Below are 6,599 nucleotides of genomic sequence, written 5' to 3' on the forward strand. Positions count from 1 at the left end.
AGGCAACATAATAAGACCCCATCTCTAAAAATAATTTATTGCAGGATGTGGAGCTTTTAAGAAGTGATTAAGTCATGAAAGTTCGACCCTCATGAATGGATTAATGCTGTTATCACAAGAGTAGGTTAGTTATTGAGAGTGGGTTCCTGATAAAAAGGATGAGTTTGGCCAGATTTCCTCTCTCTCTGTTTCACGCACTCACTTCCACCTTCCTCTCTTTAACCATGGAATGAGTATTGACAGATGCAGGTGCCATTCCCTTGGACTTCCCAGCCTCCAGAACTATGAGCCAAATAAATCTCTTTTCTTTATAAATTATGCAATCTGCGGCTTCTGTTATAGCAGTAGGAAACAGACTAAGACACAAGGGCAGAAAACTGTGGGAAGATAAATATATGAGGGAAACTAATAGAAAGTCAGGATTGTGTTAGTAAGGTTTGTGGTATAGATTCCCCTCATGCTGTCACTGGGCTAATTAAAAAAAAAAAAAAAAAAAAAGCCAGGTGTGGTGGCTCACATCTGTAATCACAGCACTTTGGGAGGCTGAGGTGGGCATATCATGAGGTCAGGAGATTGAGACCATCCTGGCTAACACGGTGAAACCCTGTCTCTACTGAAAATACAAAAAAATTAGCTGGGCGTGGTGGTGGGCACCTGTAGTCCCAGCTACTCAGGAGGCTGAGGCAGGAGAATGGCGTGAACCCGGGAGGCGGAGCTTGCAGTGAGCCCAGATCGCGCCACCGCACTCCAGCCTGGGCGACAGAGCGAGACTCCGTCTCAAACAAAACAGAAAAAAGTCTGGTGATTAAGCATCTAAGCCTACTTCTAGGCAAATGGTGGGGGAAGGAGAGTGTTTTTATGGTGTCCGCTGTTTTCAATTGTCTTCAGCTTCAAATAATCGTTACGCCAAAGTACAAATTTTAGGGTGGCATATTCTGATCCCCTACAGTAGCCATCTCTAGAACTAGCTCCACTCAGGAGAGACTGATGCTCCTTTAGCTTCTTCCTCTTCTCTGAGTCCCTTACATCATAGGGAAGCCCAGTGTTTCCAGCTTTCACTGCCCCTCATTAGAAATAGGTTGGAGATTTCCTCCCAGAAAACTGGCTGGGGCAGGTGAACTCAGCACACACCCTGGGGGCACAGTTCACAGAGTGGAGCAAGCTCCAGCACATCCAGAAGATTTCATGGAGCTTCTTTTTTCAAACGCTCTCCTTAGTAGACAGGCATGTCTAAAAATAAATAAACAAACTTGGAAGTATTGCAAAATATTTTCTCTCGACAAGTATAACTGAATGATCTTGCCTCGCCAGAGGCGTGAGGACTTCCTAACCCTGTCTCTATGGGTCTGACATGTTTACACCCAGCAGCCCTTAGCCTTAGTGATAGGAGATTATTTGAGCCAGTTTGGAGATCTGGGTGCCCATTACTTGAGGACTATTTTTTTAGGTTTAGGTATATGTTTTAGTATTAAAGAGAAGGCTGAGATAGTATCATCAATTATCTATCCCAATGAGCCCGAGAAGTGTGATAACCAAATTGGCTTAAAAGCTTTCATCTCCTCACTCTACACACAACATTGCCAAGAACCTCCCCATAAATTGAGGCTAATCCACAGAGAGGCTGATAAAGCTCCAGCTTTGGGGCTTCTCACTTGTACAAGCTTCTTCCAAAGCTCCATACCTAATTGTGTATTCATCATTTGTGTTCTTTTTCTTAAACAGGTCTGAGGGGAAAAAGAGCCAAACTATTTTTTTCTCCTCCTATACTCACACAACATAGAACGTTTCTTTGATGAGCTATTTCTCCACGTACCAAGCAATTCTCCAGCAGACACCAGCTGGATGTCCTCTAATTCAGTTCAATTCTGACACTGTCTACCTGGTGATAGTATCAGATCCACTGGTTAAGAGCTTGGTCCCACAAGTTTGCTCCTACCCCCAACTTCAGATGCCCATCAAAAGCCCCAGGTTGTGACCTGTGCTTCTGACCACCAGCTATAAATTGGGATTCCCACAACCCCCTCCTTGGGTTTGATTTATTTGCCAGAGTGGTGAACAGAATTCAGGGAAACACTTTACTTATGTTTATCCGTTTATTATAAAAGATATCATGAAGGATACAGATGAACAGCCAGATGGAGGAGACACACAGGGCAAGGTATGTGGGAAGGGGCACAAAGTTCCCATGCCCTTTCCAAGCATGCCCTCCAGGTACCTCCACATGTTTTGTTATCCAAAAGCTCATCCAAGCCCTGTCCTTTTGTTTTTATTTCATGGAGGAGTCATTATATAGACATAACTGATTAAATTATTGACCATCAGCTATCACCTGAACCTTCAGTCCCTCTCCCCAACCTGGACATTGGGGGCTGGAGCTGAAAGTCCCAATTCCCTAATCATGCCTTGGTCTTTTGGCGACCAGCTTCCATCCCACAGCTATCTAGGAGCTCCCAGCCACCAGTCATCTCATTTGCTTACAAAAAGACACTTATCTCTTTGGAGATTCCAAAGGTTTTAGGAGTCAGGTGTCAGGAACCAGTGGCAGGGACCAAATGTGTTTTATTTATTATATCACAATATCATAACAGGGTTCCCCAAATTATATAAACTTCAAGCCCCACAAATTCTGGATTGACCCCTGCTTCTACATACCCCTTTAATGGACCTGTGTGAGAATTTCTAAGGGAACTATGCCCCTGAGTAGACACTTAATTTGATTAGCTAGTGCCAGATCTTTCTCCAACCTGTGCTCCCACCAGCAGCAGGAAAACCTTATTCCCACACCTCTGCCAGCATTGGCATTCTCGAGCTCTCTAAATTCTCTATGCTAATAGCTATGTAATAGCCTTACAGCCTTACACAGCCTTGAGTGATTGTAAATTGCCTGAATATGTCACACATTTTTCTTCTGGGATACTATCAGGAGTTCTTTGTATATTCTAGATATTCATCCCCTTTGTCACTTTTAGACCTCATAATCTCTTCCCAAACTGTCATCATCTCTTCAGTTCAACTGCAATGTCACTTGTTCACAGAAATACTTAATTTTGATGTAATCCGATCTATCAATTTGTCTTGTGGCTTGTACTTTCAAAGTCTTATTTAAGGATTTCTTTACCCCTTCCAGGTCGCAATGCTTTTCTCCTGTTAACTTTATGATCTTATCTTTCATATTTAGGTCTCTTGTATGTTGGAAACTCCTTTGTATGTGGGGTTAGATATGGATCCTACTTTAATTTTCTCTATCCTTTCTTTCTCTGCCTATTTTTCTATCACCATCTACTAAACAATCCATCCACCCCCTAATTAAACTGTGGAGCCAACTCGACATTGTACAAAATTCACAGGCAAGGGCAGAGCTACCTGTGAACCATCTATTCCACTCAACTGCCACATTCAAAACAACTTTGTAGAGTGTCTTGCTATCTGGTGGGCAATTTCCCCTCTTTATTGTACCATTTGATTTAGCTCCCTGTGGAACTTATTTTTCCCTATATATTTTATTTATTTATTTTTAAAATATGGAATGCTTCACAAATTTGCATGCCATTTTTGCACAGAGGGCACGCTAATCTTCTTCATATCATTTCAATTTTAGTATAGGTGCTACCACAGTGAGAACCCCTACACATTTTAGAATAAGTATATCAAGTATCTATAAAAAAAAATACAGCTAGGATTTTAACTGGGATTGCACTAGTTTTATAAGTTAATTTGGGGATATTTGACATCTTTCTAATTTAAGTCATGTCATCTAAGACCTGGAATGTCTGAGGGGAGAGAATTGTGAGAAGAGATTAAAATAGATATTAATGAATGTCTTGGAGACAGTCCCAAATCCTGTCCTTACCATTGGCCTTGCTTGAGTTTGGGGGGTGGGCAATAAAAACCCATTTTAGTGAAAGAAGAACTGGGTGCAGAGGGAACTATGCTTCACTTCCCTGGGTGTGAACCAGAGGCTCTGCAAGCATATAAAAGAAGCCCCGATCTGGTAAGGATTGAGTGAGAGGCCAAGGAAGTCAGTGTCTCAGAAGCCCCCGCAATACAGCAGGGGGAAGAAAAAGCAGCCAAGCATGCCCAAGCGTGCCCAAGCACCACAGGCTTGCAGAGCCAAAGGAACCTGGGAATATGTGGGCCTGGTGACGTGAGGCCATGGTGGATTTGGGCACAAGTGGTAGATGCCAGCGCATGACTAAGAGGACAAGATGTGCCAAGTTTCGACTGAGTCAATGCCAATGGAAGGCAGAGAATAGTGTGAGCCAGAAGCTCCCTCTCACCAGCGCCTGGGTGCTGCAGTGCCCTCTCTCTCTGCACAGGAACTGCGACAGCCTTCAGGGAGAAGATGACCTAGGAGGAGGGGAAAGATCCAGAAATTGACTATTGATTCAAGGAGTCGTGAGTTTTAAAGCAAAAGTTATCCTGAATTGATAGGTTCAGTTTTGTGGAAATAAATAGTCACATTTTATTTTTACCCCTCAGATATTGAACTATGGTGATGGTGGTTATATAAATTTCATATCCACTATACAACTTTTAGTTTCTGCAGACTGGATTTCAGTAGTAGAATAAAATCTGTTGAGGAGGGACTTAGAGAAATAAATATGACGTAACTATAGTGAGGCAGGAAGAAATTGAGGCACAGGCCGGGCGCAGTGACTCACACCTGTAATCCCAGAAATTTGGGAGGCTGAGGCGGGCAGATCACTTGAGGTCAGGAGTTCAAGACCAGCCTGGCCAACATGGTGAAACCCCATCTGTACTAAAAATACAAAAATTAGCCGGGCGTGGTGGCACACACCTATAATCCCAGCTACTTGGGAGGCTGAGGCAAGAAAATGGCTTGAACCCAGGAGGCGGAGATTGCAGTGAGCCAAGATCACGCCACTGTACTCCAGCCTGGGTGACAGAGCGAGACTCTGTCTCAAAAAAATAAATTAAAAAACAAAAAAAAAAAAAAGGAAGAAAGAAATTGAGGCTTAAAGAAACCAAAGGCTTTGCTTCTCATAAAAGTTAATTAATGGCAGTCTAATGTGGACGATTTTATCATTTCCAGGCCTCACTGTTTCTAAACTTAAACAAATACTTTGAGGGGATTCTGGAATAATCCTCCTGAAACCACAGCCCTACTCACAGAGCTCTTCTAGGTCATGGAAGCTGACCTGCAGAAGGGGGAGCACTTCAGTGTGGCCACCTCTCTGCAGGGTAAAGTCATCGCCACACAAGAAGTGTCCAGAGCATGGAGGCTGGCTGGGTTTCCTGCTGTTGCCTGGTGACGCCCTGTCTCAAACAGGATGTGCAGCCCCTCGGGAGGTCAGCCATCCTGCAGCTGGTCTGGGAAGACCCCTGGTCCAGTGGGAAGAGACGGGTGTGGCTTTTATTTTAAGAGATGGGGTCTTACTATGTTGCCCAGGCTGGTCTTAAACTCCAGTACCTCCCAAAGCATTGGGATTACAGGCATGAGCCACAGCACCTAGCCTTGTGTGGCTTTTAAATATCCCTTGTTTATGGACTAAAATGCGCTCTAAAGAAAGGTAGATACTGCTTCTAAGATGCACTCTGTTTTAGTTCTGGCATTGGAGGAGTTTGGAGTGTTTTCTGTGTACAACTCTCCCTGTACCTCTAGCACAAACAGACAGTGAGCACCCTCTCTCCTACCCCTCACCAGCTCTAGGGAACCCAGAGGCATGGAGGCAGGTCACTTCTCCTCTGAGAAGAGCCTCCTCCATCCCATGCAGTCTTTGGGCACCAGCTGCTGCCCCTGCTGTATTGGCCAAGGGGACCCCGTCTTGTAATGGCCTCTGGTTGTAGAGTCCAGGCAGATCTCACCTTCCAACCTAGCCTTCTCTGAATTTGCTGGCCAGCCATCATCATCTTCCTCTCTACTTTGAAATGGAGGCTCAGGAACTTTGACTCTTTGTCCTTATCATTTGGAGGGGCCTGTCATAGAGCTGGCTGCACGGTGTTCTGTCCAGGCCCCTTGGCCACCGTTGCTCTGCTGCTGTGGTACCATGAGGGACATAAAGCTTCACTAGGGCTCAGAGTCACTCCAGAACTCACCTTGGGGAGGGAGACCCTAGTCTTTCCACCCTGGGAGCCCTGCATGTTGACCTGAGGCATCTATTCTACAGCCTGTTCCCCCAGCACTCAGCTAGGGTAGGAAGCAGGGACCCCAAACCTGCGTCCATGTTCTCATCCTCTGATTTGATACAGCTCACAAGGCAAGGATGGTTTTTACATTTTTAAATGGCTGAAAAGAAGAAGAATAGTTTGGGACACATGAAAATTATATAAAATTCAAATTTCTGCATCCATAAACTTTTAGTGGAACACAGTCATACTCATTCCTCCACATATTGTCTATGACGGCTTTTGTGCAACCATAGCATGGTGGAGTACTTGCAGTGGAGACTATGAGGCCCACAAAACCTGAAATATTTACTGTCCAGCCCTTTGCAGTAAAGGTTTGAGAACAACCCCTGGTCTAGGCTGAACTCTCCCTCTCCTGGTAGCTGTGTATAGTCAAAGCTACTAGTGCTCCCAGAAAGGTGGGGAAGAGCAGATGAGACAACTTCTACCACCAGCCCAGCAGCTGTCAGAGT

General features: G+C 44.6%; 1 non-coding gene across 1 annotated transcript; it reads right to left on the reverse strand.

The window, feature by feature from the left end:
* Window positions 1-3,515: 3,515 nt before the first annotated feature.
* LOC116275519 lies at window positions 3,516-3,622 on the reverse strand. Its single transcript, XR_004184646.1, has one exon. It is a non-coding gene; the product is annotated as a U6 spliceosomal RNA (small nuclear RNA).
* Between the last annotated feature and the right edge of the window lie 2,977 nt (window positions 3,623-6,599).

Source organism: Papio anubis, chromosome 6, assembly GCF_008728515.1.
Source record: "Papio anubis isolate 15944 chromosome 6, Panubis1.0, whole genome shotgun sequence".
Lineage (NCBI taxonomy): Eukaryota > Metazoa > Chordata > Mammalia > Primates > Cercopithecidae > Papio > Papio anubis.